Genomic DNA, 25,000 nt, shown 5'->3' on the forward strand with positions numbered 1-25,000 from the left:
TTTATTCAAGAGGCATGACTTGAGCCTGGGAAATTTTATTAGTCTTAATAAGAAAAATATAACCCATATGTTGATTAAAAAATACATTTTCTGCACATTGTACCTTTTAAAAAATGGAAAAAAAATATATTTCATGTTAGTTTACACCTTATAAATGCCAAAAGATCAAAAAGAAACAGGAACTCTTCAATACTGATTGAAGCATAAGTTAAAATATTTACTAAAATAACTATATGAAAGCAAATTTGTTTTCTTTAGGCTTTTTACTGCACTGCAGTGAGAAAAAAATACTACATATGTTCTTCTCCTTTCCAGTGAATGTTACTGAAAATTATTTTTTCTTACACATTTGCAAATGACAATTTATTTGAATTAAATAGAGTTAAAGAAAACAAAAGTATGAGATAGAGAACAATATAAATAGAACAATGTCTCTTCCTGCATTGCCTATCATGGACCTCCAGGATTTCAACATCCTTTACTTGCTCTGTGAAGCTGCACTGTTAAGGTTGGTTATTAATGGGGGTAGGGTGAGCTAGTACATGTTTATCATAAAACATTTGCAATTTGTGTGAGAGAGAGAAAGAGCATATTTTAAAAGTTGATAAAATGCTAAAACTCCCTCTCATCCTAGACTTCAAACAGTCCTTCAGGAATCAAAATGCAAACAATGTCTAAATAAAGCATAGGATATCATTTCCCTTAAAGTTCTCATTTTTTAAAGTTTTGATTAATGATTATGAGTCAATCATGGGATTAATATTTAAAAGTTTTTTGGGAAAATGCTCTCCCCAGTTTCCTTACCCATGCTTGGAGCTTATGACCTGTATAGCTAAAGATATCAATACTGAGACAATTAGGCTGCCAGCCAGATACACCCCCTGGAACTCTCTAGATTGGAAGGCAGCAAAGGAGCTAAAAAGAGCTTGAATACATAGGACTGGGAACCTAATAGCTCAGGCACAGGTTCCAAAGTCAATGTTTTCATTCAGTTAAGCATAAGAATCACTCAAATATGTACAGTGATTTGGAGATTTATCTCATGATGGTCGAAGAGGACATATCAATGAATTAAGCAAAAATGTCTATGAATCTCTGTTTTTATTTAGCATTTAAATAAGTCTGAATTCTTCTATCAAACATTATGTAGACATTGTTGTGAAGCAAATGTTTATGTATCTCTAAAATTCACAGGTTGAAATTCTAACCCTCCGTGTGGTGACATTTGGAGATAGGGCCTTCGGGAGGTAACTACGGTTAGATGAGGTCCTGAGAGTGGGTCCTTAAGGATGAGATTTGTATCTTTTTAAAGATACACCAGAGACCTTCTCTCTTGCTCTCTCCTTACCATATCAGAACACAGCTAGAAGATAGCCATCTATAATCCAAGAAGAGAGTTCTCACCAGAAACCAAATAGGTCAACACCTTGAAGTTTGGATTTCCCAGCCTCTAGAATTACGAGAAATAATTTTCTGTGTTTAAGCCACCCAGTCTATGGTATTTTATTATGGTAGCCCAACTGACTAATACACATTTTTTCTTCCCTTTCGTTCACCACTGTATTTTTTCCTCTCTTATTTAAAGAAGAAAACCATATATAATTTCCAGCCATATTTACAATAATCCTCACTGCAATGAAACTTAAAATAATAATAAACCTGATTTTAAGAACTTCACAGAATGCTGATTTAGGTTAAGTCTCTTCTTAAGGGTAAGGGAAGGGAAAAAAGAAAAGATTGTTAAGGGTAAGGATGCATATTCCACATCTTATACTCTTAATGATAAAAACTACTAACCTAATGAACAAAACAAACAAGTAAGCAAAATAGAACTGGAGGCATAGAAACAAGGAACAGCCTGACAGAAACCATAGCAGAGGGCAGAAAGGGAATAAGAGTGGAAAGGAAAGGAAGGGACTAGTCAAGGAACATGTATGTATGACCCATGGACATGGATGACAGGGTGGGGACTGACTGTGGGAATGGGGGGTGGGCTGGGGTTGAGACAACTGTAACAAAACAACAATAAAATTTTCTTTTTTTTAAAAAAGAAGAAAGCAGACCATTTTTAGAAGGGACCCACATGGAAAATTGATAGGATAAGGGAAACTGCTTTGCTATCCAGATCAGAGTTAATGGAATGATGAATATTTTGGTGAGATGTCCCTCATTATCAAAGACTATTTCTTGGAAGTTCTGTCTTTTGGCACATGCAGTAAGACTAGAGCTGCTTTCCCCTCAGCCCCCCAAGTCTGGGTCACTGAATGCTTCTCTTTTGTCTCCTTGTTAAGCACTAATGTCTTCCTGGGCTCTGTCCTTACAAGATTCTTCCTATGTACAGTCCCCACATAAAAGATTTAAAATGCTTCAACAGGATGGAAATACACTATAGTCAAGGATAATATGCGTCAACCTACAAATAGGTGAATTCTACATGAGGTAGAGAATATATTTATATACTATATGATATGATTCTCAATCTGAAAATTTATCTTTTTTTCTGGGGGGCTTATATATCCACTTTATATCTGATACAGCTGAATCAGAAAACATGGCTTGCATATGAAATTGAGTTATCTTTATTTGTTTATATTTCTCTTGTCATAGTCTAAACTGACTATGTTACTTAAGAGTCTTCATATAAAAAAGTAAATATATAATCAATGCTTTCTAAAGAAAGCAGTGGTTGATTATTTCTTATAATGAGTAGACTTAGAGTAGGATGGATTAAAATAATTGAATTAATGTCATACAGGATCCTGTTCAGGACTTGATTTCTTTTTTCAATGTTGGTTTCAAATTCCATGTACTATCAAGATGTGGCAGAAGTGCTAAGTTTTTCTTCTTGGCTTCATATCCAGACAGAGTTGCCTCTCGCTTTTTTTTTTTTCATTGAGTTCAGCAAAATTATTATGGTGATTTATAATCTCTGAAAAGATAATGTGCCCATCTCTGAAGCAATCACTGTGGCCTGGAGGCTATGAGATTGATTAATCAAGTTTGAGTGACATTGCTGTGATGGGTTCACTGAAACCATGTTGATTGAGAAGAGGGGACTTTGAAAACAAAAACCAGCCATTAGCAAAAGCATAATATGTGGATTCCTGTTGATCTTGAACAAATATCTCCCAGAGTCCAGTGCTTTTGCTTTCTTTAACCCATACACTTCTAAGTATTCTACTTTAAAAAAAAGTGTATCTTTCTTTTTACAAAATGCACCCACACTTCTCCAAAGGAGATGATGTTATTTCTCAGCAGTAAGTACAGAAGCAGCTCCTGCTGCATGTTACATATAATGGAGGAGCGAGAACAGAAACACTACACCATCACTCTCTGGAAAGGGCGAAGGGATTTAGGTCCACGGTACCTCATGGATACTTCTAGACATAAATAATAACCCCCTGGCAGTTGAAAGTTTCTTAGGTTCTCCCAAGTTTTTTTTTCCAGATACTGCTTCTCAGGAAGCATCTCCCTGTCCATGATCCTTCCTGGTCATATCTGAGATAAAATGTGGTTTGAAGATATTTTGACATACAATGGATGGAATAACTAAAAATTACCTTGGTTGCATTAGAGAACTCAGTTGATACAGTAGACAAGCAAAACTGTGATGTGGGAAGAATAACTTGGGAATATTACCAAGAGTGTTGAGATGATTTAAAAAGAACAAAGATAAAATACTATGAGGAAAAAAAATCAATCTCTGAATTATAATGTTTTCTGAGAAACACTTGGAATGAAAAATATTTAAAAACTGGATACAAAATTACTTATCAAATAAATAATTAAAGGAAACTTTCCTCTGTTGAAAAATAATAATATATGGATAACATTTTATTGAGTTTTGCAAAATCAATGAAAAAAATACATACATCCCTGCATACCAGAAACACATTTTGAATTACAGGGGTAAAGAAATGTCCACTTAGGTACACGAGCACCTGCTTTTTCTCTTTCTCTCTCTCTCCATCCATACACATGTGCACACACACAAACACATATTTAAACACTAAAATGAGGTTGTCCTGTTCTTTACAAAAAATGCAAAACATATAAATTAAGCTGCCTCCAATTTATCTAAAATATGAAGTATGAAGATACAGTGGAGAGGACTTGGTTTAAAAGGGAAGAACACGGGTAGCTGTTAGTATTTATTAGAGTTAGCCCCATTATACCTCTCTCTTGTGTTATTTAATGTCAACAACATGTAGGCACATTTCCATGTACTTACCAGACATTAGGGGAAAAAGACTAATGTGGGTAGAGGTGTGTGGAAGAATTAATATTGATTTTTGGTTGGGTTTTTTTTGATGTTTTATTTGTTTTTCTGTTATATTTTGATTTGTTTCAGATATAGCCAACAAGATGTATCCAAAAGGGCAAAGTCTTTATGAAGTTTAAAATACAGGGTATTTTTCACAGTGAGTAAGCTGGCCTTTCTGATAATGTCATTCCCCCACCTCACTTCAGAAAATAAATAGAATATGTCATCAGCTGATCTGCACCTACATTCATTTTTGCTGGGGAAAAAAAAAAAGTCTCATATAACCTCAAAGCAAGATTTATAGCCTAGGCTGCTCTGATAGGAGTCTCATTATTAGACTCAAAAGGCTTATAAAAAGACTAGGACTGTCCCTTGATGCTTTCCTGGAACAAATTCTGATAGGGTCCCAATGTGATCAAATGTCATTTGAGGACCTATAAGTGGGTGAAAGGTGGTTCCAGAGAAGTCCACTATTTTGGAGACTTTTGAATGCTGGAGAAGGATAGATGCTACATGGTGTAAACTGTCCTACAGTGGTGGTAGTTTTAAGTGGGGAGTTTGTTTAAAAGAATAATTAGAGTGCCCGATTTATTAATTTTATGCAAATTAACAAAAGGATCAAAAAATCTATCAGCTGATGATATAAGATCTAAATTTTCATTAGTAACTTGAGATAGAACTGAACATTTCCAATGACTTCTTTCCAATAAAGTCTGCCTTTAAATAACTAAAGTGACTTCCTTTACTGTTCCCTTTTTGGAAATCCTAGATCAGTTAGATTAGAATAATGGAGATCATTTCTGATGACATTCTTTTCCTTCAAAAATGGTAATAATGAAATATGCATTAGCATATCCCTGTAAGTTAACTTGCTTACATTCTTTTACCAAACACTAGAAGATGAAATGGAAATTAATATATAGTTATTTTATATTTTCATAAACATATATGTATTTGTATACACACATAAATCATATATATAGTATGTCTGTGTGTGTATGTACATATGTGTGTATATATAAATATATACACAAAGCCAAAGATCCCGGCATACAACCCATATTTGGTATTAGCACTCAAAAGACCACAGATTGTACTCTCAGAAATGCTTTGGTGGAAAATTGTTAATTGAGTTTAGGATGTTGGATAAAGTTTTCATTTCTTGGATAAATATGTTTGCTGAATATATATTGTTCTTTATATATTTATTGGTTTAATTTGGTAATATTTTTTAGAATATATAATTCTATTTCAATATTGGGATTGGTCTATAATTTTCTTTTTGTCCTTATCATGTTTTTTTATCACAGTAACCATTCATGTTCTCCTGCACTTATAAATTAAGCATTACTTCCATAAGTATTCACTGAAGAAGACATATAAGTTGAAGCTTCCTTTTATAGAAGCTTTTTATTAGAGATATAATTTATGTGCTATTTATTACAGTGCCCAGATTTTCTATAACTTCTTTTGTCAATTTTAATAAGCTGTATATCCCAGGAGTTTTATGATTTCATTTAGTTTTCAAGTTTATTGGCATAAGTTGTTCATTAAACCAATTTATAATTGCTTTAATTTCTCTATGATCTGTCTTTGTGTTCCCCTTTTTAACTAACAGACCCTTTTATCTCTTAAACTCACTTTTTTCCCTAGTCTTTCAGGTAATATTAAATTTTGTCTGGAAAAAAAAGTCTTTTATATAAACTGATTTTAACTTTGCTAATCCTCTTCATTGTGTTTTTGTTTTTTTATGCTCATCCTATTATTTTATTACTTGTATCATTTGCTTTTCTTTTATTCCTCGCTACCTTCCTAAATTTTTGAAATATTAACTTTAGCGTCTTTTAAAAATAGATATTTAAGGTTATAAATTCTTCTCATAGCATTAGGTGCACTAAAGCACTTTTAGTATCAAATATATTCATCATCATTCATTTAGAACTATTTCATGATTTCTATTTTATCACTTATAGGTAGAATCTAACGAACAAAATAAACTGATGAACAAAACAGAAATAGAGTCATGGACACATGGAACAGGTTGATAGCTGTCAGAGGGGAGGAGGGAAGGAAGGACTGTGTGAAAGAAGGTGAGGGGTTTGCCAAAGAATGTATATGTATAAACCATGGACACAGACAACAGTGGTGATGGCGGGCAGGAGGGGTGATGAGGCATCTGCAAAAGTATCAACGAAGAAATTTTAAAAAAGAAAAGAAAAAATTCTTAGGAAGAGGCTGATAAAAATAGAAGAGTCATGGGTAATTTTGATGTGTAATTTAGTTTTTGAACTTCCCAATATATGAAGTTTTTTCATGATCTTTTGGTGGTTAAATTCTAGCTTAAATATACAATGGTTAGAAACATACTATGAATGTTTTAAATCATTTGGAATCAATTGAGATTTGCTTTGTAACACAGCATATGGCCAATTAATTAAAAATACTATATGTGCCCTGGAATGAAATGTGTATTTTTGGTTGCTGGATATAGCGGTCTATAAATTTCCAATAGGTAAAGCTTATTGTGTTGCTTAAAGCTTCTACATCATTAGTGATTTATTTTGTCAGTTTGCTCTATCTGTATGGAAAGGAGCTATGTTCCATTACAAATCAGTTTCTCTTTCTCCTAGTTATTAATTTTTGCTTTATATCTTATACGCTATATTTTATGAAAATAAAAGCCTAGAATTTTTATACTTGTTGTCAAAGTGAAATTTCCTTATGAAATGTCCCTCTGTATCTCAAGTACAATTTTTTGCCTTGACTCTTCTTTGTCTGGTATTAATATACCTAAGCCAATGTCTTTGGTTAATGTTTGCAAAGCATAATTTTTCCTTAGTTCTACTTTATGTCTGCTTAAGTTTTAGATGCTTTTCTTCCAGGAAACACATGATAGATTTTAATTTTTTATCCAGCCTGATAATCTTTGTCCTTTAATTAGGGCACTCTTTTATTTAATTTTAGTATAATTACTGATATATTTGGCTTTGAATATACTATCTCACAATTTAATTTCTATTTGTCTTATCTATTCTATTGTTCTTTTCTCTTATTTCCTTCCTACTGGTCAACTAATTTTTTAATATTTAATTTTTCCCTCCTATCAGTTTGATCTTTTTATATTTTATTATTCTCTCAGTGGTTACACTAAAAGAGTAAATATCCTTAACTTATCAAAATCTGATATAAACTAATTATTTTTGCTTCTTTTCAGGTACTGTAAGAAACTGCAATTATTCCATATGCTAGTAAATCATGTGCTATTGTTTTTGTTATTTAAAGTTTATAAGAATCCCAAAAGATATTATTATTATAATTTTATATAGTCCATATTTTTTTTAGATTACCTAATATACATTTTGTCATTGGATATTTTAACTTTATTTCTCTTACCTCACTGAACTATGTGGAATCATTTATTTCTCTTTGAAAAACGCTCTTCAATATTTCCTTTAGTACAGGTTTACTGGTGGCAAATTCTCTTAGTTTTGGTTTGTCTAAGCATTTCTTTATTTTGCCTTTACAAGGGAGAGGAGGATATTTTTGCCAGTCTAGAATTCTCAGTGGCAGTTTTTTTTCAGGGTTATTTTTCTGTTGTCTTTTGGCTCCCACTTTTTTATTTGAAAAATTAGCTATCAATGTTTATGTTGCTCTATGAAGGTAATCTGTCTTCATATTTCTGGCTGCTCTGTGGTCATCTCTTTGTCTAGCTTTCAGTGGTTTAGGTAGCATACGAAAACTTTTAAAACACTAATTGTTATTCATAGGTATTTCTTGAATCTGAGACTTGATATTTTGTGGAGGAAGTGAAAATATTACTTCTTTATATATTGTTTTTGCCTCATTCTCTCTTCCTTAGTGAAGTCTAATTATACAATTGATGGAGTTCTCTGCCCGTAATTTTTGACCCTCATTTTTTTTTCCTATAAATTACTCTGCATTTTATTTGGGATGTCTTATTCTGATTTCTCATTCATTTATTAACTCTTTATTCAGTTGCTATAAACACTAAATACACTCTTGAAATTCTTAATTTTGGTTATTGTATTTTTTCCAGTTTTATTGAGGTACATAACATGGTATATAATAAGCGTGGAGCTGTCACATTCATATTTGCAAAATGATTATTACCACTATAGAATCAGCTAATACCTCCATCATGTCATACAACCACTATTTCTCTGTTTTGTGGTAAGAATATTTAGGATCTACTCTCCTGGCAACTTTAAGGATATAATCCAGTATTACTAACTATAAACACCATGCTCTGCATTAGTTGCCCAGAACTAACTCATCTTATGATGAAAGTTCGTACCCTTTAACCAACATGTCCCCACTTCCCCTACCCGCTATCCCCTGACATCCATCATTCTACTCTGTTTTTATAAGTTTGGCTTTTAGGTTCTATGTTTTAACATTTCTATTTTGTTATTTTTTTTTCAACTTTTCAGTTCTCTGCCAAAAGTTTCAATTGTGTGTCTTCTTTTCTTGAATATGTATTATGTACAGTTATTTCAAAGTATTATCCACTTGAAGAACTATTTCCTTTTGTCTTAGTTGTTTTCAGTCATAATGTCTTGTCTTTTCATATACATTATTAGTTTGGATTGGACATTAGAGATATCATATGAATAACTGAAAAAATATTTTGAGTCCCAAAAAGATATGTTTCTCTATAGAACAATGTGTATTTATAATTCTAGTATGTATCTGGGGATACTGGCTATCCTACATCAACACTATTCAATTTCGGGACTACAATGATTCAAAGGCTTTAATACTTCTCAAGGGCTTGTCTATTTTTGGATCACTTTTTATAATTATTACAGTTTTTGGTATCCCAATCCAGGTCTCTGTGGGTCCTAATCATACATTTCTGTCCCCTCATTTCTGTCAGCTGTGGTACATGTATTCTTGTTACAGTAGCAGCGGTTTCTTAATGGGACTTCAGCACATTTTGGCAGGTGACCGTGGCTGCACAGCCTCCAAACCTATTCTCTTCCATACGATGTTATCTGCTACCAAATATCATCAGTGAATAATCTTCCTATTTATATTTGCCTATAATTTCCTATTTATATAGTGGCTTTTGTGGCTCATAACTACAAAACCTGATTGAAATCAATAAACTTAATTATCTGTCAGGGAAACTCTCCATTTATTACCATTCATTTTTCTAAATTATTCTGTGAAATTCTTACTTATAGTTTTACATATGAACCTAAATGTCATTCCATTCAGTAAAATCACAATTTAGGACTCTGACTGAAATGGTTAATTTGTGTAGGATTGGCATTTTTAATATTATGTGTTCTCTCCAGAAAGATTATATTTCTCTCTAATTATTCTGCCTTTTTTTTTAACTTCTCAATAAAGTTTGGTTATTATCTTCATAATAAACTCCCTTTCTTTTCTTTATTCTGATTTTTTGGTTTTGATGTTATTGAGCTAAGGTCTCCTATTTTTTCCCATTTCCATTTCAAAGTACTGGTTAATATAGAGCCTATAAACTTTTACATATTCATTATGTTCATGTAAGTGCTTTATCAAAAGCTCTTACTAATTCTAAAAGGTGACTGCTTGTTAGTTTTTAATTATGTATCTTGAGTTTTCTAGGCCTACAATCATTTGTAGGTGTCTCTTCTGCATACTTATTTCAACATAAATAGTTGAGTACTTGCAATTTTATATGGTATTTCAGATATTTTGGGGAAATATCCATTCTCATAATTAAGGAGCCTTTGCATTCTATTTTACTTGAAAAAGATTAAGAATAGCAGTTAACTTTTAGAAAATAAGTATTTCAAAGTTATGTTTTATTTTTAACTTTTTAGTGTAATGATTTAATAAACTATAATAGATTAACAAGCTATGTTTCTTTTCTGTGTCTATGTGATTTCCATAACAATTTATTCATTAAACTCCATTCAATATGCCATCAACAGTTCTCCTGTGTCTATTGTGCTGATAAACAGACACTGAGAGGATTTAACACATTCATCATTTAATAAGTCTGAATTCAGTTTCATCATGTGGTATTATACATGGTCATCTGTTGAAACAGACTTCTTTTTAACAGATCTTAGCTTTAAAAAGTCACAGATAATGTAAGTTCTGTGTAAACTGGTGGATAGAAAGTTAGTTCCTTCGTTTTGACTTATAAGCATCAACTTCACCACAGAATAAAGATGTGGGCCAAAGAAAGTATGATCAGTCACTTGCATAGAACAGTGTTGTTTCTATAATTTGGAGCTTTCTGAATGGATGGGCTCAGGCTTGTTGCAACTCTATGGAAATTGTACAAAATATTATTAACTTTAATCATTAATAGCTTAAATTGCACTATGTTACTAATTGCTATGAAAACTCAAAAGCCTGGTTTTGAATTCTGAAGACGGCGACAGGGGTACACAATCATACCAACTTGTGTGTGGGCATGTGTCAAGGCATATTTCAACAGAAACTCTGGCTTTAGGAAGGAGTCACAAACATTTAAAATAAAGCCTTTTTAATAGTCATTTTAACTATATGGTAGAGGAAAGTGTGCTTTAATTAAGCATACATTATATCAGAGATGCTGGCAAAGTTGGAAGGTTACCACTCAAAATATATGGTGATATCCATGATTTGCTTCGACTTCTTGAGTGCAGTGGCTTCCTGCCAGAAAGCAACTACCTGGTTCTTGGCAACTATGTGGACGGGGGAAGGAGTCACTGGAGACTATCTGCCTCTTACTGGTGTACAAAAGCAAACATCCCTAGAATTTTTTTCTTCTCAGAGGAAACCACAAATGTGCCAGGATCAATAGAATTAATGGACTTTATGATGAATGTAAAGGAAGCTATAACATCAAACTGTGGAAACTTTCACAGACTACTTTAACTGTTTACCTATAGCAGTTAAACATTCAGATGAGAAAATATTTTGTCATGGACGTTAATCAACAGATCCTCCATCTATGGAGCAGATTCATTGAATATGTGAACAACTAATGTACCAGATCATAGTCTTCTTTGTGATACTGTGTGGTCTGACCCTGATAAGGATATCTTAGTTTGGGGTGAAAATGACAGAGGAGTGTCCTTCACATTTAGTATAGAAGTGGTTGCAAAATTTCTCCATAAGGATGATTTGGATCTTGTATGTAAAGCCCATCATGTGGTTAAAGACAGATATGAATTTTTTGCGAAGAGTCAGTTGGTCTCTCTGTTTTCTGTAGCTAATTATTTTGGAGAGTTTGAAAATGCAGGTGCCATGATGAGAGTGGACAAAACACTAACGTGCTCTTTTCAGATTTTAAAGCCTGCAGAGAAAAAGAAGCCGAATGTGATGAGACCTATAACACCTCCAAGAGGTATGATCACAAAGAAACAGATGTTATTCTGACACTGCCCAGCTGGGACTTGTAACATATAACCTTCATTTCAAAAACTAATGTGTATTGGTCAGTTCACTCAAAAAGTGTGTTTGTGGGGCCCTCCCTTCCATTTTGAGTTAATGAATGGCATTTGCTGGTTGGGACAGCAAATGAAAGACTTCACTCCCAAGAAAAAATGTTTTGTTTTTTAATTCTCTCTTCCTTTTGCAAGCAACTTTAATGATGGTGTTAAAGCTCTACAGCCCAGGACAATTCATCCTGTCGAAGGGGTAAGTGTACAATTGTCCCTTTTTTAAAACTTCAGTACAATCCATGAATAGCATAAATGCTCATTTTCTTTATCATAATAAGAGAGTCCTATTGTCTTAAATCTGTACATGTTATTGTTATCCTGTTGATACAAACCACTGTGAACATTTTTCTTTAATTTAAAGAATTTGTTTTAAAGGGATTGCTTATTTCTCATTGTCTTGTCATGTACCAACTGGTTTTTATAGCTAACAAGCTGTTCCTTAATGTTGAAACATCTTCACTTCTAAAATACTCCACCTGGACATGGCATATTGTGATTTTTTCAAATTTTATTTAGATGTTCCATCTTTATATTTACAAATAAATGTAAATACTTTATGTATCTTTTACACGGCTGAAATTTAGAGATACGATGGCTTTAAAAAATGAGTTGGGAAGCTGTAATTTTTCTGTGTGGCTTTTAATAGTTTAAAACATGTATGAGGTCTAACTGGAAACAGTCCAGCCATTGTTAATATAATGAGAATGGTTTGCACAACATCCATGTAACCTGGCCGCCAAGGAAAGTGGACTGGAATGCTCACACAATGATGATTTCACTGTAGTAGTTAGTGGGGGTGGTATATGCCCTTGAGTAAACATGTATACTGTGTGGTCGTCACATTCAAAATGACTGAGGAAGTAGAGTAATGAATCTGCATCAAATTTTGCATTAAGCTTTAACATTCTTCCATGGAAGCCATTCAGACTATTTAGAAAGCCACAGCTATGGGCAACTGCTGATTGGCAGCTTCATCATAACATGCCCACTCATGAATCATATCTCGTGCAGAGTTTTTTGGCAGAACATCAAAATCACCCAGGTCACTCAGCACACCTATAGCCCCAATTTGGCACCCTGCAACTTCTGGCTTTTCCCAAAACTAAAATCACCTTTGAAAGGGAAGATATTTCAGACTGTTGTTGGGATTTAGGAAAATACAACAGGGCAGCTGATGATGATTGGGAGACCTGTGTCAGGTCCCAAAGTAGGGGGACCTACTTTGAAGGGGACTGGGGCATTATTGTCCTATATATAATGTTTCTTGTATCTTGTACCTTCTTCAATAAATATCTCTATTTGTCATAGTACACAGCTAGATATTTTCTGGACAGAACTCATAGATGTATTTATTTGAGTTAATATAAAAATTAGCTACAAAACTATCTGAACATTATACTTTTCCATTTTAATTACATCTTTATTAATATTTCCAATTTATACTATATTTGGTTTTTCATATTTTCTTTCTCTTCCTAGATTGATTTTGCTAATTATATTTTACAAGAAAATTTTAAATTTTCTCTAGGTTTTCAAACTTATTGACATCAAGTTATATGTAATATTTTTTGCTAATACTTTTAACACTTCCAGTATCTGTGATTATGTATCAATTAATATTCTTAAACCTGTTTATTTTTATTTCTTTTTGCTTTATCAGGTTTGTCAAGTGTTTTTCTATTTTGTCTTCAAAGAACTAAAATTTGGTTTTATTTACTTTTTCTTCATCTTCTTTTAATTATTTTGATAGTACTTTACTAATTCTCTTTCTTTTTTTATTGTTTTCATGTAATATTTTTATATCACTTTTCATCACTGTCAGTTTTTTTCTGTCTTTACATAATAACATTGTTCACACATTATATACTTACATCATGTAGGTATTTTTTTAAATAATAAAACTATTTCTCTATAGTTACTTTTAACACAACTTTACCTCTATACTGTACATTTTGATATGGTTCAGGTTTTCACTTAATTTTTTAATGATTTATATTTTTGTTTTTATTTTCACTTTGATTCAAGAGTTTTTGGTTTTTATTTATTTATTTTTGGAGGCAAAGTTTTACGTGTGTGTATGCATGTGTGTTTTTAGGAGGCTTTTGCAACCATGATAAAGCCGTAAAGATTCTACTACTACTTGAATGTTTGCTCTGGTAAGCCAACTGAAAGAGCGTTGTCAAAATTTAAACCTTCCCTTCAGTTTTAGCTCCCAAGTCTGAGACTTCCACGGTGTGAAGCAGCTCCGGATAGGGGTGGGAGTGGGGTGAAGTCAGACTTCTGTTAAGGGTCTGGCAGTGCATAGTGCATTCTTTTGTGTGAGAACACAGGTGCCAGCTGTCTCAAACAGCCTCCCTGTTCTCTAACAGGTCTCCTATACAACAGAACACTTTTGTTATTCTCTTCTTTAGAAAATTCAAGGCCTCAGAAATATTCTAATTTATTCCTGTGTCTCACACTAGGTTTCTTTTATGTTTAAAGTTGTTCCATCAGGGAGATGGGAAGGGAAAAAAAAGGTGTTATGAGATGCATTCAGTAAGCTCTCCTTAGTAATACAATTTTTTTTCCTGAAATATTTTTGGAAACCCTGCTAATTATCACCCCTTCCACTACTGTTGTCTTAACTGAAACGCTTATTAGTTCTACCTTGGACTGCTGAAATCATTTCTCAGTTGAAGTATCTCCTGCTTGTATTCCCTAAGAGCAATCTGTCTCCCATGTTCCCAAAGTTGTTTTTTTTTTTTTTTTAAACACATATAGGAACTTTATTGCCACAATTTTCAGTGGTTTCCACTCTTTACAAGATCATCAGGAAACCGACTTTGCTCAGGATTGCTTACAAGGCCTTTTCAAACCTTGGTAGCCTATCATAAAAATATAATCTGAAACATCCACACTCTACTTTCTCACCCAGTAAATCTGTCTTCACCACTCCCTCTAACTGATATTTTTTTTTTTACAGCCCCAATGGTAAAACCTCCAAATTAGTTGCTGTTCCCCCTCAGCCCCCGGGTCACCATTTCACATTTTACTTAGTCATTTATTCTAATACTAGGATCAGTTATAACAATTGGACCTTTTTGGTAATGTGTTTCTCTATCTCCCTTTCTTTTTTTAATTGGTCTAGATGATCTTCCATGTAAAAAATCACAGCTCACCATTATACCAAAGACTATAAATGTTTAAATGAATAAATTAAGCTGAAATAAATTAATTATAACTTTTCATTGTATTCTGTCACAGATTTTTTTAATTTTCAAATTTTACTTCTCTATTTTATATTTAACTCATTACTTAACAGTATAAAATTAAGAGACATAAATATCATAAAGTATAGGCTACGGTGTAAATTGAATAAAGAATTGGGATTATACAATGAAATAAATCTTTTTAATTAAAATCACTCTGAAAGAATCCTATCATCAAAAATAATCACAAGTGATAATCAGCCATTTAACATGTAACTAGCACAAAGGTAAATTTGTGGCTGCCACAAAAATCTAGCAAGTAAGCCTAGTAAAAAGCTTAACTGGCTTCTAGCCAAGAAATTAGACACTTATTGCCATACTGATCCTGTTGGGAAAAAAGATAAACATGAGGGCCCAGCATCTGTGTCTTCGAGCTGCCAAAAACATCCACTGAGCAACCACTCTTTTGGCTTAAATAATAAAACATATTGAAAGAAGGTGCAAAAGGAGACCTCTCCTGTATTGCCAGCAGCAGAAGAGGTGTGGGCCAAACCTGTATCACACTGTAATATAATAGCCAATTAGTTGTATAATTGCATTTTGCCAATAAGAAGTAATCACTGTATTTGGAACCTGTAAATTTCATGTATCTCTGCAGCGTATTAAAATTGGAGGTAAAGGTGAAAATATCAATTTTTATAATATGTTTTATCATTAAAAAGTAACTGATGACTTTGAAAGATAACTTAGACATCATGAAACAGCTTGAACAAACCACTGTGACTATCTCTCATACAAGTGGATCAAATAAGATACAGAGTTGTCACTGATCAGTGCAACTTGAAGAAGTTAGGGGAAGAATGATCTTTTTGGAGCATATTTTGAGTTGATTTGCATTTATCTGTAAATATAGATGAATTATCAGAGCAGAAGTGAAATAATGGAGTGATTTAGAGAAAAATTTGCATAAAACTAGTGATAAAAATTAGTGAAACCAGGTACATTGAAAGAATGTTATTTTTCAAATGATGTGTGTGTTAGGATACCCAATCTAAAGCTTGCTAATTGACTATTCCCTCGGGTGAGTTTCCAAAGTGTGGTCCATAGAACACTAGCTCACAGAATATTAATATACTCCATGAATAAAGTGTTCTTGCCCAAAATGTTTTTAATTTTTAAGACAAAGTTAAATAGAATTATTAGTGTAGTACTTTGCAGAGCCTTTAATATGGAAATATCAAAGGAGATTAAAGTGGAATTTTCCAAATGTATTTAACCAGTAATTATCTCAATGAGCTTTGTGCCACACTAATCTTCCATGAAACAAATTTTAGGAAGCATGATATTTAGATATGTTTATGCATCTATTTTGTGGAACTGTTTTCAGCAATGTTATATGATACTTTCTCTTGTTTTGTGAGAATTTTTTATTACTCATGGAAAAACATGACCTGCAAAAAGTCTAGAAAACTAAATTTGTAACTTTTGACTGACGGGAAAAACTGAAATTTTATATATATATATATATATATATATATATATATATATATATATATTTTTTTTTTTTTTTTACTATTCTTTTGCTTGATATTTCAGTTTGTGTAATATTTAAACAGAAAAGCAGTGCTCCCTGTTTTTAACATTAATTTTAAAATTAGCATGAAAGGTTATGTGAGGTATTTTAATAAGGTTCAGAATATTTATTTTCAACAGCTGACTTCTTATCAGACACCATACAGGCCAGAAGGCAGATGGATAACATATTTAAAGTGCTCAAAGAAAACTACCGTCAACCAAGAATCCTATGTGTGTCGAAATAAACTTCTGTACCTTTCAAAATAAAGACAAAAGGAAGACATTCCCAGATAAACAAAAACAGAGAGAATTTGTTCATACCAGCTCTCCCTTATAAGAAATACTAAAGGAAGTTCTTAGGCTGAGAGCAACTCGCCCTATATGGTAATTCTAAGCCACATGAAAAAACACAGAGCACAGGTAAAAGTAATTACATAATTATAAAATACAGTATTAATGCCTGTCTTCTTCTTTTAACTTACTAAAAGCAAGTGTTTAATAATAATAGATAAGCACAGGTATTTTTTTATATTCCTCCATCCCATCATGACTTACATTTCTACGGTCACCAACTTTCTCGGGGGCTTTCCATTACCAATTTTCTCTTTCTCTTCTCTGTGTAACTGCTTCTCATCTCGATAAATTTCATTACATGGATACACTTAGTCAAGTTTATCACATTTTGAATATCAAACCAAGAAACCTCTCGACTCCATATTCTTATCATCTACTACTTTCTTTTTCATTCACAACAGTGTAAAGTGTTGCCACGTCTTGCTTCCTCAGTTCTACTCACCTCTCACTTTACTTCGATCAGCCTTTGCTCACATCACCACCAAAACTGTTTTTTCTGAAGTCGCCAGTGGTGGGGGAGGATGGGGTGGGCTCCATCGGAACCTCAGGGGCACCTCGGAGAGAGCAAATCAGGCCAGAGGCCGTGTGGGCGAGACCACAATCCCCCAGGCAGGCTGATCTCAGGAGATCTCACGGCATCTCGTGATCTCTCCGGAGCCGGGGCAGTCCTGGCATGAGAAACAGATGCATGCCTTGTGCGGAATAGTTCCCGCCCCCCCGCCCCCGCGCCCCGGGATCTTTGCAAGGAGGTTGGGTCATACCACCTATCACGCAGTCCCCAAGGTTCATGGTATTCTGCATACCTCCCAATCAGAGCCACAGTGTGGCAGGCCCTGATCCCAGAGCTCCAGCCGGGTGTAGGGGAGCGTTCTGGCCCAAAGACTCAACACTGGAGGAAACGCTCAAACCCATCGTTGGGGAGTGAACTACTCATGTGGCGCCTCAAAACTATAGCCATCCAGATCCTAAAGGCCCCAGGCAACCATGCTGGCTTCTGGGAACAGACCCCTGGGCACCAATCTGATGTCCGCCAAGGTCCAAGGCTGCAGCAACCTGAACATGCTGTTTCATTCTGAAATCAGAAAATACGGTGTGTCATACCAGCCGAGGACCTGACCAGACGCTTGCTTTTTAACAACTGGTGCTCTCAGTTTTGCCTACCTTCCACTACTCGTACACAGACATCCTCCTCATTCTCTTCTTCCTGCATACATGAGAGCTGTGACCTCCAAAAGCTATTTGCTTCTATGCCCATGCCAGTCACAGACCATGTTACCCTTACCTGCTAAGGGAGAAGGTCACCACAGCTTTGCCACTGCCTGAGAACACTCAGATCTAGGGCCAACGGTGTCAGTGAGACTGTACCTGGATGCCATAGTTTCTGTAGTTCACAGGCACGTCCATTTCATTGGCCCACACCAACCTTTCAAAATAACACACTTGACACCCTGAACTATGGCAGAATAGACATTCTCACACTAGATCTTATCAAGGTGGCCTTTCTAGCACAAGTTGAACCCAAGGGGAAAAAATGGCTCTAACTCCAGGAACCCAGGGTGTACTAATGAGTACACACACTACAGCTGGTCCGAGGGAAACATGGGCTCCCCACCCTGGACACTGTTCTCTGCAGAAAAGAGAGCTACTCAGGCAAATAGTGCATTCCATACAGTAGGATAATAAAAAGGATAACAAACATATGCAAATGCATACACTCATTCATACACAAATACAAAAGGCAAAACAAAACCAACAAACAAAAAAACACCCAGGCACTTACACGTATCCTCAGGACCTGTAGTTCCTCCCTACAACTGCTACGTTTAAAAAAATACATAAAAGCTGTTTTTCACTCATTATTTTATGTGCTTCTTCAGTAGCATCAAACCTTGAACACTCCCTATGTCTTTAAATGATATTTTTAATCATGTTTTAAAATTTGACACAATATCCTCCTGTTCTATTTTCTCTAGCAGCTACGGTCACTGAAAGAGTTGGATCATTTTCCTCAGCTATTCAGGCATCAATTTCCTCAAGACACAGCCCCAGTCATTCTATTCTTCCTGTCCAGGCAGTCTTACCCCAGAGTCATCATGATTTCAGTGTGCTGAAGATATATATCAGACATCACTTGAGTTCTGGGATCACACATTCACTGGCCTGATTGTCATTTCCAATTAGAATTTATGTCAAACATTATGCTATCGCCTCTCGCTCTAAACTTGCTCTTCCATGCTCTACTTTGTGATACTATGACTGAGACTCTGAAAGTACATTTATTCTTGGCCAACTGAATTCCTCTTAGCTTCTGCAAATAGGGATATTAGGGGAAGACTGAAGGCTGAGAGAAAAGTAGCAATCTCTTTTTCTCTCTTTATGTGTGTTTGCTTTGATGAACAATCACAGGGGATCAGCAGGACTCCATCTGAATGCCATAGAGGAAGGCTCACGGATCTAGGTATCTATAATCTTCTTTAAAAAAATTACTTAATTTATTGGGGTGACACTGGTTAATAAAATATATAGGTTTCAAGTGTATAATTCCATAATATACCATCTGCATATTGTATTGTGTATTCACCACCCAAATTTCTCCCTTTCTATCACCATTTATCCACCCTTTACCATCTTCTAACTAACCCCAGCCTCTTTCCCCCCTAGTAAACAACCACACTGTTGTCTGTGTCTATGAAGTTTTTTTTCTTTTATTTTTTTGCTTAATCCCTTCAGAAATTTTACCCAGACCCCAACCCACCAACCCTCTGATAGCTCTCACTCTGTTCTCTGTATCTATGAGTTGTCTCTATTTTCTTAGTTAATTTTGTTCATTATATTCCACACATAAGTGAAAGCATACAGTATTTATCTTTCTTTGACTGGCTTATTTCATTTAACATAATACTCTCCAGAGCTAACCATACTGTTGCAAAAGGTAAGATTTCCTTCTTTTTTTACAGCTGAGTAGTATTCCATTGTGTAAATGTACCACAGCTTTTTTATTCACTCATTTACTGATGGGTACTCAAGCTACTTCCAAATCTTGGCTATTGTAAATAGCACTGCAATGATACATCTGATAAAGTGTTAATATCCAAAATACATGTATATAAACAACTTATACAAGTCAACACAAGAAAACCAAACAATCCAGTTAAAATAATGGGCTAAGGACCTGAATAGACACTTCCTCAGAGAGGACATACAGAGGGCCAATAGACATATAGAAAGGTGCTCAATGTCTTTAACCTTCTTGTTCGATTTACTCTGTGTTGTTGCTTCTTTCTTCCAGCAACAGAGGTTCTTTCCTGTAAATAAGAACTGTTTGCATATTTTCCAACACTTGCAGAAAGAGCTTCATCTCAGAAGCACCAGAACCAGCTTTCAGTCCCTGCTTTTCACAGATGTGTCCCAAGCTTATGGAGGCCTCATCTTTCAGTTCAGAAACACTCGCTTCAGGCCATTTGATGCACCTCCTTCTCAGAGATCTAACTTTCACATTTTCCAATGCTCTTCCCTGGGAGTCTACATTTTTCTTGGTGTTCCCTTTATATATTCATTTAGAAGGATGGTGGTCATTCCTGCAGTTTATACCTCTCTGATGTCTCCATTTTTTGTCTTTACATTTTCTTTAGTTAATAAGTTTACAGCTAGTTTAACATTCTTTGTATTAAATTCTCTCTGTTGCAACTACTGATATGAAACTATTGAAACAGTAGATATGAAACCACTGACAGATATCATATCAGTAGTTTGGACTGATGAACTTTAGCTGATACAGATACTTAAAGCCCTTCAGACTCAATACATCTAAATCACAATCTTTCCCAAGAAGGCTGACCCTCTTTCAGTTTTCTCTATCTTAGAGACTGGCATCACAACTCATATAGTTGTGCAAACATGGATCTAGGATTCACCCTTGACCTTCTCCTTCTCCCTCATCCTGCCCCTATAAATAATTCACAAGTCTTCTCACTGTTACCTTCACCTCATTTAAATCCAACTCTGTTTGCTGTCTCCACAGCCACCACCACAGCTAAAGCTATTATCATTTCTTACTAGATTAAAACAAAAGTTTGCTTACTGTTTTGCGTTCGTTTTGAAGCCCAAATCTTAGACCGTTAGTGATTTTTCTTTGCTCTAAGAATGGATTAAAATCCTTATAATGATTACAGAGCTCTACATAGCATTGTTCTTTCTTTACTCTCTTCCCTTAATTGGCTTCCTTTCTTCCCATGGTTCTCTGTGACCAGCTGAAATGACTTCTCTCAGAATTTTCTCCAATTCACTGTGCTCTCTCCTTCCCTAAGCTCTTTATACTTGTTCTGTTTCTATCTGGAATGTTCTTCCATGATCTTTCTTTTCCTATTTAACAGTCATTTATACTTAAGAGATCAGGTTGATTTTTATTTTCTTTGAGAAGTCTTTCTTGATCTATAGTCTAGATTAATTTCTTTTGTTCTATAATCTTGAAGACTCAGATTCCCTACCATCATAGCACATATCTCACATAATACCATACTCTGTTTAATGGATTCATATCTATCTCATGCAATGGATTGTAAGCACCATGACGTACTGCTACTCATTGCATTCTCAGCAACAAGCACCATGGCTTCAAAATGATAGATTTATATCATATATTTGTTAAATAAAATAATATATAAATTTATGAATAAATTTATTAATGTGAAAGTAGAAGTATCTTAGGAATGGAAATTTGTTTATTTGAGGCAAGAAAACAGATACTGCTGTTTCCTATCTTATAGAAAGTGGACTTTGTTTATCTTATTTTGTTGATGTATTTTTAATCTGACAAGGAATTTTTTTCTCTGTGAGAGTCCAATAATATTTTCAATTAATAATTTATTGTTATGTAATATATTATTAATATGCATATATTTTTGGTGGTAAAATTATAATAAACGGTTAATCCTCTAGAGATATTATGTGGATAAATGTAGATGTAAAAATTTGATACTTCTAAGAAGTCTAGTTAATAACAAATATATTATCATAGCTGTTGAATATCTTTCCTACATCTTTACATCCCACTTACAGATGGTGAAGTTGAGACCATATATACAACCACTCTGGAAACCCCTCCACAGTTATGAAGCTGATCTGTTTACCTATCCACAGGGAAAAGCAAAATGTCTATCAGAAAAGGAAAGTAGTAATGTACCTAGGAATTAATAAGGGAGAGACAATTTCAAATATATTCCAGGTTTTCTTGATATTTCAAACAAGCTTTTGAATATAAAATATGAGATTTCATCATCGTAAGTTTTCTTTTGTTTATTATCCAAGCTCTTACGCAGTTTATATATATAAAGGTACACAAAAACAATGCATTGATCCTATTAGCCAGCAAATTTAGTAAATAATTTAATTTATTTTTAATTTAATGACAAATACTGGGGTGTCCAACATTTTGGTATCTCTGGTCCACACTGGAAGAGGAGTTTTCTTGGGCCATATATTAAAAACACTGTTACATGTAATCACACACACACAAAAATCTCATGTTTTAAGTTAATTTACAGTTTTGTGTTGGGCCTCATTCATAGCCATCCTGAGCTACATGTGACCTGCAGGCTGCAGATTGGACACCCCTGAAAATGTTAAATATGTGAAGTCCTTTTTGTAGTAGGAAAAATAGGAAAGACCAAATGCATTTCACATTTCACAAGTAAAAAAAAAAAAGGCAAGAGACAAAATCATTATGTTTATTATTTTTCATGAAGAAATATCACATACCAAAATTGCTCTAAGAATTAAAAAAATATTGGATCATTAGTTTTATGCTCCATAGGCAAGTTTCAAAACATGGCTTTCCTATGATCTCTTTTCAGTCTTTAAAAAGAGAGGGACAAAAATGTATTTTTCATAGTGGTAAGTACTAAATAGTAAAAAAAAACTCAATCTTTATAACTATGTTTTAAAATTTACTTGGAAATAAAACTTTAGTATTTCTAAGAATTATTCTAATAATTTAAATAATATATAGCACCACTTGGGGAAAATAATGAGAAGGTATATACTTTAGTAAGATATTTATTTTTAAAAATTATTTTACAATCTATTGTTAAATGGATTATATAAAGCAATTTTCTGAAGGCTAAGGGAATATTTGTTTTAATATTCTCCCCCGAAAATGTGGTACATGGTAAATAAGACATGTATTGGCTTTTAAATATTTTTTTCAGGAAATCTTTGTGGCTTTTCCCTGTTATTTTTAAGGAACACTTCAGATATGATCACAGGAGACAACTGCATTGCTGAGAGACTAACATAATAACATGAGCCAACTAGAACTTTGTTAATTCCCAAATAAGAATAGAAATAGCTGAAGCTTTTTGAAATGTTTGTACCAAAATAGCTCTTGGATGTCCTTGTGAAAAATGACTTGTTGAAGGATGTGAGACTACCACAAAGAAGAAGGAGAAAAATTAAAGCAAAGAGCTCTGGTTAAGTATGAAATGGAGGAGACATTTGTTTAAAGAGTTTTGCAAAAGGTCTTCAATGTCAGCATCAATTTTGAAGGAAATGCCAAGTGGCTTGACTTCTGAGACCTAGTCTCATAATTTAGAGTTACATTTCATAAGTTATAAATAATGGGAAAAAATGTTGTAATTATTTAATACTTATTCGATGTCTAGATAAAATGTACTAAACCGTTCCTCTTTCCAAATGGTCTCCTATTATAACTCAAACACAGTGGATGTACATGAGAGAAAAAATTATCTTTTAAACTGTGGTATTTTTATAATGGTAACCCAAACTAAAAAAGCTACCACAAGGTAACACCACAGATCACATGGCTTAAATAACAGACATTTATTTTTTCACAGTTTTGGAGGCTGAAAGTCCTAGTCAAGGTGTCAAAAGGTTTGGTTTCTGCTAAGACCTCTCTCTCTGGCTTATAACTGACCTCCCCTCTCACTACCTCTTCACAGGGTCTTTCCCTTATGTATGTGCATGCCTGGTACCTTTATCTATGTCCTAATCTTTTAGTTTCTTTAAATTATATTTTATTGATTATGCTAATTCAGTTGTCTTGATTTTTCCCCTTTTTTGCCCTGCCCCCACCCAGTATCCCCGAATCCTGCAGGCAATCCCTACACCATTTTTCATGTTCATGGGTATTGAGTACAAGTTCTTTGGCTACTCCATTTCCTATACTGTACTTTACATCCCCATGGCTATTCTGTAACTACCTATTTGTACTTCTTAATCCCTTCAAAATGCTCTCTGTATCCATGATTTTCTCTCTGTTCTTCTTGTTTGATTATTGTTTTTAGATTCAATTATTGATATCTATGTATTTATTGCCATTTTATTCTTCATAGTTTTGATCTTCTTTTTCTTAAATGAGTCCCATTAACATTTCATATAATAATGGTTTGATGATGATAAACTCCTTTAGTTTTTTCTTGTCTGGGAAACTTTTTATCTGCCCTTCAATTCTATATGATAACATTGCTGAGTAGAGCAATCTTGGCTGTAGATCCCTGCTTTTCATGACTTTGAATATTTCTTACCAATCCCTTTTAGCCTGCAAAGTTTCTTTTGAGAATCAGTTGACAGTTTATTAGGAACGTCCCTATAGGTAACTCACTGCTTTTCTCTTGCTGCTTTTAACATTCTCTCGTTATCTTTAACAATGATATTTTAATTATGATGTGTCTTAGAGTGGGCCTCCTTGTATCCATGTTGTTTGGGATTCTCTGTGCTTCCTTGGACTTGCATGTCTATTTCCTTCACCAAATAGGGAAGTTTTCTTTCATTTTTTAAAATAGATTTCGAAATTCTTGCTTGTTCTCTTCTCCTTCTGGCACTCCTATGATGTGAATGTTGGACCTCTTGCAGTTGTCACAGAGGCTGCTCATATAATTCTCATTTTTTTTGGATTCTTTTTTCTTCTTGTGGTTCTAATTGATTGTTTTTTGCTCTCTTATGTTCCAGGTCACTTATTTGATTCTCAAATTCATCCACTCTACCGTTGTTTCCCTGTAAATTGTTCTTATTTCAATAAATGTATCCCTCATTTCTGACTAGATCTTTTTTATGTTGTTGAAGTCCTCACTAAGTTCCTTGAGCAAACTTATAAGCAGTGTCTTAAACTCTGCATCTGATAGATTGCTTATCTCCATTTTGTTTAGCCCTTT

At 34.1% G+C, this 25,000-nt stretch overlaps 1 pseudogene; it reads left to right on the forward strand.

Annotated features, from left to right (window-relative positions):
- The first annotated feature begins 428 nt into the window (after positions 1 to 428).
- On the forward strand, positions 429 to 11,650 carry LOC129084809 (serine/threonine-protein phosphatase PP1-gamma catalytic subunit A-like; annotated as a pseudogene).
- Positions 11,651 to 25,000: the final 13,350 nt, after the last annotated feature.

This window comes from Pteronotus mesoamericanus, unplaced genomic scaffold (assembly GCF_021234165.1).
Source record: "Pteronotus mesoamericanus isolate MK-2021 breed Mesoamerican mustached bat unplaced genomic scaffold, CSHL_Meso_final contig_130, whole genome shotgun sequence".
Taxonomy (NCBI): Eukaryota; Metazoa; Chordata; class Mammalia; order Chiroptera; family Mormoopidae; genus Pteronotus; species Pteronotus mesoamericanus.